Here is a 13,356-nt window from a genome sequence, read left to right as displayed (position 1 = left end):
TGGGTCCACGGATATCCCAGGCGGATTGGAATAAGGGTATGAAGATCATACTTCTTTCTCATACTTCTGTCCAGTGATGCTTTCTCTCATCTTCATTCTACTCCTCCTCCATCTCCCTACCACAAAACAAAACCAAAACAACAAGATCATACCCAAGCAACTCGACTACAAGGTTATTCAATTCCATGTATCCTGGTTTTTCTATTTAAAAAAAATATATGTGAAAAATCCCACAATTCTATATAATTTGCTACTTTTCCTCCAAGAGTAATTTCTTAGTGAGGAATCTCCTTCCTAAATTACAGTTCAAGGTCATTACTGGCTTACTAGTTCAATCAGGTCTGATATAATCATTGGTACTGGAGACTCAGGTTCTTTTGCCCTTTGCTTACTATTGGCATATCTAAATCATATTGCATCTTCTAGCTACCAAATGATGTCAAAGATACAAAATATTACCTTGAAGAAGTAAGATAATTAAGTGGCTTTTCAGGGTCTTAAACTTATAAAACACCTGTGCAATCATGTAGGTGAGACCATCACACATCATGAAGAGAATTATGCTCTGGAATTATGGTAATTAACTACCTCCCCAAATAGCTGGTTGTACTTGTAACCCTCACGTCAGGAGTGGGCTCCTTGAAATAACTACCGTGTTTATGGTTTTAATTTGGTTTGCAATTGATTCTCCTAAAAATCATAAGCCAGAAAAGTGCTTATTTTACAGGCCACAATATAGCATTCGTGGAAACTATTTTAAAATTACTGTGGTGTCCTACAAACTTCAAGATCTTTTGTTTTCATAAATGATGAAAGGGAAATGTCACAAGTGCGCATCGTTGTGGGGCCCCCCCGGCTCTGTTGACAGCTGTATGATGCACACTCAGTGCAGCTGGTTGGGAGCTGAGAGTTTCATCAATAAATATGACTCTGATCGCTTCATGTCGACGGTCAAGGTAATGGCGTTTAGTATCTTGGAAACATACGCCACTACCAGTCATATGTGGACTTGAGAGTTGAAATCCACAGTGTGGAGCTCATCTCATTCTTCCCTCTTGACAGAAATTTCACTTTTTATCTTTCTCACAATTCTTGATGATAATCTGTTTTTAATACAGTCATATTTCTTACTTGTACTGTACTACCACATAAGGCTCTCATATCCCATATGCAGCATGTGAGAATAAGAGTTGAAGCTAATGTTGTCTATTACCGTAGAAGGAGTATTTCATTCACCTTCCAGCCAGTTTTGCATGGGCACGACCACTGCTCCTCTGGGTCCCTAAAGACAATTAGATGAGTGTTTTAAAATATAAGAAAAGCAAACCACAGAAGGCCAGGGAAACTAATCCTACATATAGGAAGAACCGTGTGAATTAAACCTCAAGGGCATGGTGTTTTTTAGAAATCAATATTAAAACATTTTGTGTGTGAATTAATTTAAAAATACTCTGCAGCTCTCCTTAGCATCCAAGCTGCCCCACTTTATCAATTTTTTCATTTACCTTTTATTCTTTATCTGCAGATACCTCTACCATGAGGATATTTTACACAGACGCTATATCCAAATAGGTACATAACTAGCCTTGAAATTCATTAGTTTCATTTATTTAAAAATTACTTTAAAAATATGAATTACTTTAAAAATGAATAAAAATTACATTTGTTGACATTTTGCTTCTCTCACGATTTAGTAGGATAGCTCAATATAGAAGTTGATGGGTGAAAAAGTATTTTTGACAAAAATGGGTATTTTTTGAAAACAGATTAACGATACTATGGTAACTTTGAGTATTTTTTATTTTTCATGTGCTCTTCTCATTATGAAGCAATTCTTTTTCAACAGTTCTTTGTCCATAAATGCTCTGCTTGGAAAATTTTTTTAAAGTTAACATGAAATACCTAGGTCTAAAATGTCACACACAAAAAATTAAGTTTATATCTCTGTGCCACTAAATTTTTGCTTCAAGATTTTCCAGTGTTGACTTATAACATTTTTTAATATCCACGATCACCTTGACAGAATTTTCAGACTCTGGAATATAGCGTATTAATTTGACTGCAAATGTTTCCTTAAACCACAAAACACAGAAAGGCAGGAAATCGCGAAAATCCTTGCATCTGGGAAAAAGGGTGGTAAGTAGGTTAACATGTTATTGAAACTATAGGGAGATACAGTTTTTGACATATGAATGTTAAGAACAAGGTCTTGTAGACATTTAAGCTGTGTTTTTTACCCTTTTGAATCTATTTTTACACTGACCATAATTGAAATAATGTTAAAAGAATTCTCAGCAAAAATGTTGAAAGGGACCAATTTATGTGTAAAAAGATCAAGAAAGACAGGCTAATTTTTAAAAAGCCCTATGCTCCCAGCATTAATTCTCAATCTCTGCAAAATTCATTTTATACGTATAATGACTTTCCGTTTTTGTAAAGAAAATACTTTTTCCTCTTTTATTGACTGAACTGTGATGAGAAAATAAGAAATTTAATGCCGATGGATTATTCCTATATTTTTTTTCTGAAGACCTGGGAAAGAATGGACTCCAATTAATGCCAAGACCACTTTATTTGTGTAAAAATATAACATGGTTAATAAAACGTTAGCTATGAATAAAAATGTTACTGTAGTGAAATGCAAATGTGGGTACTACTAATGTGCAGTGCTATATACCCATGTTGATTTCTTTAATGGAGAAAAATATCTATGATGCTCTCAGTAAATTAAATTACATCAGAATGTGTTCTTTAGGAGGTTTTGGAAGCTCGAGATTTCAGACTTTAATGCCTGCACACAAACTGACTTTAAAAAGCAAAGATTTGAAACAGATAAAGCAACATTTTGCCTAAAGTTCATTCATCAAAGGGCTGCATATTTTGAAAAGGGTAAAAGTACTACTAAACCCATCAGGGATAAGTAAAGGCTATATACTATAGATTATTTTAATCCCCCAGCTAGATATAAAAGGGATAATTACATATTTGTGGTTGAAGCCATGTGGTGGAAAAATCAATACAACTTTTTTGTATGACACTTCATTAGTGTGAAAAATTTTAAAAGCTGAGAAGAACTGCCTTGCAATTAAATGCCTCTGCTACTCCAGCTCCAGTAATGGGTTTGTATTATTATCTAGTTTATTTGAAATAGTGGTTGCACTATAGAAGTAATTGGAAAACATTGATTATGCACTTGTATCTGGAAAGCCTGGCAAATCATTACAGGGCCTGGCAACAGTTAGTTAGCCTTACTAATGAAGCACTAATTGCTCTAAGTAGGTTAACATGTTAGTGAAACTATAGGGAGATAATAGTTTAGAAAATTCTGAGATATCTGGCTAAACATGAATTTTCATTTAAGATTTCAGAGATAGAAGCCATGTGGGTTTTTTTCCCCCCTTTTGTTTTGTTTATGATGCTCTCTTGGGAAAAAAAAAAAAAAAAAGGTAGCCTCTGTGAAGTTCCCATATTCATTTGGCCTGAATAACTTAATTTCCTTTCATGCTCTTTTCCTATTAACCCAACTACTTCTAGCAAAAGGAGCTAAACCACTAACAGCATGGTTGCCTTGAGCAGGTGTTTGGGTTCTTCCGTTCAGAAACCTCTGACATATCTATCTTGGTTCCTTCTCCCAACTCAAGGGCTTCGTGATTCAATCCACGCAGAATCTTCCTGCTGTTGGATATCATCCCACTGTCCTACCTACATAAATCAATAATTTAAGAGCTATATACCTTTTTACTTTTTGGGATGCTTTTTACTTGAAATTAATTTCATTAGTGGAGCATAATACAGCTTTAAGAGCAGGAAGAGAAGCAGTACATTCCCCCCACTGCCATTATTGGGATTTTCAGGAGGGAAGAAAAATCAGTGCTGGAGAAATTCTTGCTCTTGTGCACCAGGAGACAAGGACAAGAATGTTCACAGCAGCAGCATCTGCAAAAATAGCAAACAAACAGAAACACTTGAAACCACTCAATGCCTATTGATGGGAATGGATAAATAATTGTGTTATATTTGCAGGATGGAATATTCTGCAGTCGGGGAATGTGGGTGACATACAGCCACACTCATTATGAGTGAATCTTTGAGATAAAATGTTGAGCGAGAAAGTTCCAAAGGACTACATATATATCAGAATGATAAAAAGCCCTCAAATAAACAAGGCTTAATAATTGTGGTGATGAATGCATAGCAAAATCACACTTTTAAAAAATCTATGAAAATGTATAAAAACAAAGTTCAGGATAGAGGTTATCTCAGGAGGTAGGGTAGGGCCACATAGGAGTTACCAAAGGTTTCAGTAATGGTGTAGTTTTTGAAACTGGGTGGTAAGTTCATGGGTGTTCATTTTAATGTGATTTATAACTCAAATTTATGTTACGAATGTTCTTTTAGATATTACTGCAAAACTTTGTAAAAGGATCAGTATCTTCCACTGCCTTAAAAAATTACATCACTTTGCCACATCAAATAAGCAAGTCTACTTCCTCTGGTTTTCTAAGGAAACCAGAGGTAAAACATTGCCATTGAAAAGTTGTATTTTCTGGCTATTGAGAATATAAGTGTAAGAAACCAAAGGAGAAAAATGTTTTCTTTAATTAAAGAAATCTGCATAAAGGTATTTAATTTAAAAATATGCAAAAAATACTGCATTTTTACAAATACAGTAATTCACTGTTGTGTTGTATGTTTATTATTCATGGATGTATTTATTCATAGACATATTTTTCTTTGCAAGGCTCGGGTGGGAAGTCCTTTCTACCAATGAGTAGAGAATACATCAAGGCTCATATCTGAGTAGCAGATTTATCTTTTGGGGAAATTAAGGAAACAACCATGGTATAGGGGCTGGAAAGGGCAAATTTTTGCCCTTCTTTTTTTAAAAAAAGGAAACTGTTCTTCATGTAGCATCATTTACCAATATAAAAGGCAATTGAGTAGCATGATCTCTATAAGATGGCCAATAAAGTTTGGAGTTCAGTGTGAGAGGGATGAGTCTATTTCCTATATCTTGCATTCCTTGCCTGGCCATTCCTTTATTCCTGTACCCAACAGAGCATGGCACATAGCAAGTGGTCAGTACTTATATTTGGATCAAACTTTTTGTGGAACTAATTTCTATAAAGACTTTCTACAAAGACAAATACCATGAAGTATCCAATTATATTTGAGTGCCCAAAGTGATCATTTACAAATATTAAGACAATAGCTCACAGAAGAAAAGTTTGGCTACCAGTATCTCTAAAATCAGTGAGAACTCTTCTCTGAAACAAACCAGAGACTAGCAATGCTCTTGAATTTTTCTTAATATTTTCAACATGTGGTGGAATGGTATTATTTTGAGAAATGCAGTTCATGGGAAAACATGTCCATACAAGTCTTAGAGGGTGTGAGGTTCAAATATTTCCTTGACCTGTTAAAAAAAAAAATATCAAGGGCTTCTTATCTTTTAAAGATACCTGCTGGGATGCTTACAGGTCTGATAAATGAGATAATGCTTAGGGTGTGCTTCAAAACAGTGCGAGGTGGGGAGAGGGTGAAAATGCAGATGAAAAAATCAGACTGGCCATGAGATGATATTGGTTGGAAGTTGGGTGATGAGTACATGGGGATTATTATATGACTTTGTCTCTTTGTGTATGTTTAATTTTTCTACACTAAAAAGCTTAAAATGTGTGGGGACAGAGTTACTGAATTTCTCACGTGAAATTCCTTTAGTTAAACGGTTAGTACCTAGTTAACTACTCATTCTCTGCCTTTGGGTTGGAAAGAAAAAGTCAGATCCTCATTCTGGCCACTGATTCCTCTGAAAAGACTCGTGTGTTTATTTTCAAGTGACATTGGATGGTAACAAACAGGTGCCATTAGGTGATGTCAGATGAACTAGAACCCTCAGCCTTCAATAGGGGTTTGTGTTTCCCTTGATGTTGATTTTTTTTTTCTTCTTCTTCTTGGAGTTATTGGAAGAATCTGGCTGGGGTGGGCGGTTGCAAAGAGAGGGGATTATTGTTTAAATGGGACCCTGTTCCTAGCCGTGAGTCAGAGGAGAGCCATTCTGGTTGCATTCAACACTGCAAAGAAAAGTAACAATGCTCTCAGAGAGCCGCTCTCTACAAAGCAGCTCATTATTGTAAATGGCGCATGTTTAGACTGCTAAGGCAAACCATAAAAGTACGGCCTGGACCGCAAGCTCCTTTGGCAGTAAACATTGTCCTCGGGCCAGATATACTTCTGGGGAGCCCCTGCACCACCAGGCTGCCTGGAAAGCTCACCCAGTGATTCTAAAACGCAGAAAGTGGAGTTATGGACGTATAAATGTGCATGGTGAACATTATCTGCAAGGTCTTTTATGTTAAGGAAATCATGACACCTGCCAATCTTTCAAATTCCAAAGGGTAAAGCATGAGGCCTAGTGGGCTGTCATTGAACATGACAGGCTTAATGCCAAGTTTATAACAGAAAAAGGGCAATCTTATTGTGGTTTATTTGGTTTTATGTTGCTGGGTCGGTAGGAAGGCTCCCTCTCTCTCTCTCTCTCCCTCTCTCTCTTTTAAAAATCTAATTTATAACATTTGAAATACCAAACAGATTCTTTACATATCTCCTGAGTCCCTGCTCCTCCTCACTACCTCCAGTCTCTGCTTTAGGGAGCAACCCTAAATCCTTCCAATTTAGCATCTTTGCGAGGCCAGACAATGGTGTTAGTTGAGCATTTCCTTCCGTTGTTATAGAGCTGTTTCTAACTGCAAACATCTCCGTTTAATTACTGCTCCGACTGTTGCTCTATTTTCACCCAACCTGCCCCTCGCTTGAGCCCATTGGGCTGAAGAAAGAATTACTCCCCGCGCTGGTCCTTAGCCCTGCTTGTTCAGATCTGTAATTGGCCCTGTGTTTTTGACTTTTTGCTAATAAGCAGCTTACTTTCTCTCCCCCTAGACTCAACCCACCACTTTTGTTTCATGAATTTTACAAAGGATTTTAATAGATGCTTTAGGCTATGCAAAATGTTATATGAAGGGAAGCATTAATGCAACAGCCTTGACACAGAGGACGTGTGAATGGCTGCTTATCATTACAGTCAGGTCTCAAATTTTCATTAGGAGTTCTGGAGGACAAAAGAAGAAAAAAGTGCAGCTATATGAAGGAATATTAACCTATACTGTGTAACCAACTATAATTGCTTAGCATTTTACATTAACTCTCTTCAGACACGGCCTCTCATTATTTTTACACATACATAATAACTGCTTATTACGGCGGTATAGTTCATGTCGATACATTGTGGATAGGTTGTGTCAGCAGTTCTAATATAAGACCCACTTTCATGGGTTTAAAACAGCTGTAAAATTTACCTCCAGACCAAAGATTGTTAATCAACTTTCCACCTGGAGAGGGAATTTTTTAAGTTTAAAAAAAAAAAAAAAAAAAAACCAACACACACACTTTCATTAAGAGGAAAAGTTTGCTTATTTTAAATTATGAACGTAAACAAAATGAATGAACACGCCAAAGACATTTTTGAATTTCTAAATGTAGGGGTTTGTTTCAACCCATTCCGAAATGTGCTTTTGATGATAAATGTAAATAAATACATCTTAAACAGCGCCAAAATTAAATACCACAGCCATAATAGACTTTATTGAAAATATTTCTATTCCCAGGAGATTGCATTTTATACTATAGTGCTAGAAACTCCACACATATTTTCAAATGATCCATAGTTTTCGTCAGAGAATGAATAAAAATATTTATCAATTTCAAGTGTTGAGAGCCCATGCACACTCGTCCACTTGCATAACAACATTCAGGCTTTTAGAATTATGCTGAAATTCCGTTTTCAGAAGGGCTCCGATCAAACTGGTTCTGAGAGAAGGAGAACAGGAATTCAGCAAGAGCTCTGATCTTACTCTGACCTAAAATTAGGGGCTGTTAAGAGTAGGTAGTAGATATGCCATATGAAGAAATGAATCCATTTGTAAGGGTTTGGGCTTCAGACAGAGGAATCCAAAGAGGGATATTGCTAATTTTCATTAACTTTGCAAAATAGTTCCAGTCCTCTGCCCCCAAACACACACACATTTGTTATGAGTTAGATACACTTATTTCTAAAGGAAATGAAAGCTACAGAGTAGCATAGGATTTCTTGAAGTTCTCAGGGAAACCCTTCAGATGGGCAAATGACAACTTACATGGAAAATTTCACTCATGTTGAAAACAGGCTTTGAAAATTATTTTGAGAGTACTTTCAACTGTACGGGTTCTAGAGCAACAACTGGAAGCATATCCTTATGGGCTTTATGTATAAGAACAATAACTCAAGTCAATCAAACACCAGTGGGATGAGCTACATATTGTGTCCTTAATTTCCATTAAGCTTCTAGTTTTCTCATCTGCTTCTTTCACCTTTTAGCTCAAAAGAGGTGGCCAGTCATAGCTACATTTCTCAGACTTGGCTGAGTCCCTGACGTAGGCCAAGAACCGCGAAAACCCCAAAAGCGAGAGATGTTCACTTAGAAGTATAAACCCACTCCGAATAACCTCAGATCCTCTAAAGCAGTTATCCTACCACTGCCTGGAAGTGACAGCTTATGGAAGGTGGAAGACATGGACTCAAAGTGGCTCACGGCACAAGGACATCAATGTTCCATGGCGTTGGTGTACCAAGGAAGGAGCAGCTCTAACACTAGCATGGCGTTAGTGTACCAAGGAAGGAGCAGCTCCGTCCCTAAACTGTTGGAGGGAAGGGTTCCCGGCTGGCATATGTGCAGTGACTCCTCTGCATTGGAAAAGCTGCAACTTGTTAGTACAGTTCCAGTAAACAGAGAGCTGGCCTCACATAGCTAATTAGCTGTGGCCCCGGCTTGCCTGTGCTATGTAGTGACAGTCTAATCAGAGATGATTGTCATCGGATCTCACAGATGTCTCTCTCTCGCTGCTCAGCCCAGCCAGGCGCTCGTGCAGTTTGGGGACGGAAGCACTAGACGCTCTTCAGAGACACCGGGTGTCTGGGTGCCTCAGCTGCCGGCTCCAGGCAACTCGTCACTCCTGGCCGCCGTGGGGAGGGAGGCAGGGTTAGGCCAGGGGGGTATCCTACCTGTCGGGTTTTCCAGGAGGCAGTGATGCAATCAGTCTGAAAGGAGAGGTTTCAGAACAAAAACATGCTAACGGGAGCTACGCCGGACTTTTTTGAGCCACCTGGGATTCCACGAGGTGACAAATGCGAGTTCGTTCAGTTTATTATGTATGTTCGAGCGGAGTAGAGTGTCTGAGAGGGGTAAAGGCACAGGCGTCGGGATTTACGAGCCACGATCTGGACCGTGGTGAGAAACATGCAGCACCGGGCAAAGGGGTGCGACTTTCACCCCAGAGCAAGAGTCTGATCACCCCGTGATCCTCTGCATCTCATTCTTAGCCTGTCCTGCTCGCTCCACCCTGGTGCCCTGGCATACCCTCTCCTGCCTCTGACCCCTCAGCCCAGCCTCCCGTTACCCCTCAGAGATATGGATCTTCCTATCTCGGGGGCTGCTGGCAATCCTCCCCGCTGAAGGTCCTCAGCTCCCCGAGCTGCTCTCAGAAATACCAGCTGCCAGCCTCGGCCCGCAGCGCCACCACCATCCCCCAGGAGCAGCTCTAACACGAGCAGCTCTAACACTAGCACGGTTTAGTGTCCTCTCTCTCTCTCTCTCTGCTTTCCCAGCGCTTCTTGGGCTCTGCCCAGGCCCTCCTTCCTCACGTGGAGCCTGACATTGGAGTCTCAGGAGTCCCATCCCAGGCTTGGCTGGTGGCCCTTTGGCTGCCGCCACCTGCCGGCCTCCTGCACAGCTATGGCTCCAACCACCCAGCCCATTCTAGAAACGCCCACATTTTCCTCCTGGGCTCTCACCTAAGTGTCACAGGTTTATTGAGCCCATTCACTACATACCCGGTGGACACCTCATATTTAACGGGCCTGGGACTGCAAACTCATCTATCCTGGGCCCTGCCCCTCACCCTCTTCGATTCTCCCTCTACACCAGGTCCCCCATCATATCTGCCATCCTGGCGAAGGCTCCAACTCTCTCTTAGGACCTCTGAGTCCGAAAACTGAAACCACGGTGAGCTTCCCCCTGTCTCCAAATCCTCCTCTTCTTCCTCTATGTCTCTGGATTCATTCCCTCCTCTCCATTTCCCCTGTCTCTGGCCTTTGTTATGTCTCTGCTGGGCTTATTCTTGGTACAAATGCGCCCTTCACCCTACATTCTGCATGGTATTTCTGAAATGTATCTGATCCCATCATTCCCTTGCTCAAAATGGTCAACAGATCCCTACACTTCGAGGAAAGCCCTGCGTATAGGCTCTGTGAATGCACCTGCTTGCTGCTGCCTGCACAGCACGGATGGCTGCAGTGTTCCCGCCGCCCCGAGCCCTCCACCGCACCCTGGGCACAGTCTGGTTGTGTCTTGCATATGCACAAAACGCCCCTTCCCTGTTCTACTCAGTGGACCAATTCCCAGAGTCACCTCAGAGGTGTCTTCCCTTGGAAACCTTTTCTGACATTTCTAGTAGAAGAAAATGCTACTTCCGAAATGCTCCTAGCACCACATTTTCCATATTCCTACTAGAGCTCTGATTACATCCCTAGGAACGTTAACAGCTCTGTCTACTCACTTGACCAGGAATCCCAGGAGGGCCAGTAATGTTCATCTTTGTAACTTTGGCCTGGTGTCTGGCACACAGCAGACCCTTAAATATCAGTTTAAATCTTACAAATATAGGGGCACCTGGGTGGCTCATCGGTTGAATGTCTGTCTTTGGCTCAGGGCATGATCCTGGAGTCTCAGGATCGAGTCTCACATCGGGCTTCCTGCAGGAGCCTGCTTCTCCCTCTGCCTGTGTCTTTGTTTCTCTCTCTCTCTCTCTCTCTCTCTGTGTGTGTGTGTGTCTCATGAATAAATAAATAAATTTTTTTAATTAAAAAAATCTTACAAATATAACTTTACCTCTCTTAAAGTTGAGGAAACTGAGGTTCTGGGTCATAGAGCTAGCAAATGAACAGTCAGGATATGAACTCAGGAATACCTGCCCATGTCAGAGTCTGTAGCGGAAACACTAGGCCTACACTGCCTGCATTGTTCACAAGTATGGTCTTGAGAATTTTGCACTTTGGAATATAGGCTGTAGTTGACATGAGAAGGAGGTATGAAGAACAGCCTTTGAGCTGCTGGGTGAAAAATAAGTCGGAGGTTTTTCCTGAATGCTGGCCAATTGAGTCCCTCAGCGAATGATGGTGCCTTGCTATTCGGGAGGTTCTCTTTCTCCATCAGTCAGTGATCTTTCCCAGCTCTGGGGCCACAGGTGAGTCCTTTACCTGTGACAGTCGCCTTGCAAATCGCAGGCCTTTATTCATGAGCAGAGCTCAGGAAGGAATTGGGTTTGGAAAAAGCATTTAAGTTGCTGACATAGAATGGAATTCTTGCCCGGGAAGTTCAGCAAAAATGTGGCCAGAACACTTGGTTTGCAAATGAAACGTTTTCACAACCCACTTATTATTTGTTAGATGTGATGTTTTTCACTACATGAGTTGAATAATGGAAGTCATGGTTATTGTGGTGCTGGGTGGACAACCTCAGCAGCTCGCAGTATAAAGAATGTGTGTTAGAGCAAAGCGAGAATGTGGGAGAGTTGTTGAATTTAAAACTTCTGGATGCTTGTAAATAATATTGAAAGGCTGTTTTCCAACATTTAATTGGGTGAAATATAAGGGCCTTTTTATTTAAAAAAATTTTTTTTGGAATGGGAAGGAAGTGCTGGAAAAAATATGTCTTTGGCTTTGGCACTGAAAACATAAAGTTCTTATACCCCTTCTTCCAACCCCTGCCTTTCTAATATGTTTACTACATTTTTCAGTCTCTGGGCTGAACTTTATTCTGTCAAGTTTCTGGACCTGTAAGGAAAATGAAATTTCCTAGCAACTGAGGTAGATACTGATTCATTTTAATTTGTACCATTTTGCTCGGCTCATTGAAAAGAACAATGGTCTTAAAAAGCCAGGACACTCTTAAAAGCCCAGTAAGGACCAGGGAGGACCACTAAAGGCTCCTGATGTGAGCATGAGTTCATAAGTTTAATAATACGTAATCTATTATTTTTACGAGGGAGCATTTTTTTCAGCCCTGTGGTTATACGTTAGAAAAATAAAAGCAAAATATATGTGTGGCCGAGGAAATAAGAATACATAAAGTAATCCAAATAAGCGAGTGGCTATTTCAACCTGATATATAACCAGATAGAGTAATACTATGGTCACTGTTTGCACTTGTGGTACTTTGCAGTTTGGGAAGTGCTTTCATTTGTCCTATCCATCACACGTGGACTGTAGACCTAACTTATGAGGTTGGCAGGTAATATCACTATCCCCAGTTTAGAGAAAAGATCACTGACGTTCACGAATTGAAGTAACTTTCCCAGTACAGGTAGGTCCTCTGAAGCCTAGTGCTTTCCGCCCCCCGCAGCCCCACGGCATCCACTGTGCACGTGCCTGTGTGTGCTAGAAGCTGCTCTCGCCAGGCCGACTCAATAATAATAATCCTTGTGGCAGGTTTAAACAGTAAGCAAAGCCAAGATTGTGCAAAAGTTGCACTGCTGGTCCCAAAGCCTGGCTTAATAAAATCAAATCAGCCTTGATGATTGCCTAGGTAAATGAAAGTGTTAATTAATCCCTCCTCCCTGGTCAGAAACAAGAGCCTGTGAGATTCAAACATACCTGAGGAGTGTGAACAGGCCGTGGCGCACGTGTGACCCAGGTGGAGCCACATTCGCTTGAGTAGGCCTCGTGCCTGGCAGGGCGAGTGCACGACGATAAACGCTGGACTTAGTGTGCAAGGGAGTAAAGGAGGGGGAGCAAGAGAGGGAGGAAGAAGAGGAGGGCATGAAACCTAGAAAGGGAGCAAGGGAAGGAGGGAGAGGCACTTCAGCCACTAATTGGCTGTATTCAAGGTGAATATTAACGAAGGCCTGGTTTGGAGGGTGGCCAATTTGTTCTTTCCTGCCTCCGCTGTTAGCTGACTGCCTTTCCTGGGCTGTGAATATACATCCGTCTTCATAGAGCCATGCACAGCTCTGTGAGCACCCCCGCCTCCCGACACGCACGTGTGCACACGCACACACACGCACAAGGAGCTTCCTAGCGAACACAAAGGGTCCAGCAAAGGTACGATCGGAGGGGAGGATGGAAACATCACAGGGGAGGGACAGGAACATTCCCGTCCAGAGTTGCACATCTTTGACCAATTAGAACGATCACATGGAAACACACACACACACACACACACACACACATGCAGTGGGCACACCCAACCCGCTTCCCTAACCTGG

Source organism: Vulpes vulpes, chromosome 3 (genome assembly GCF_048418805.1).
Source record: "Vulpes vulpes isolate BD-2025 chromosome 3, VulVul3, whole genome shotgun sequence".
In the NCBI taxonomy this organism is placed as follows: Eukaryota; Metazoa; Chordata; class Mammalia; order Carnivora; family Canidae; genus Vulpes; species Vulpes vulpes.
This window is presented reverse-complemented; position numbering follows the sequence as displayed.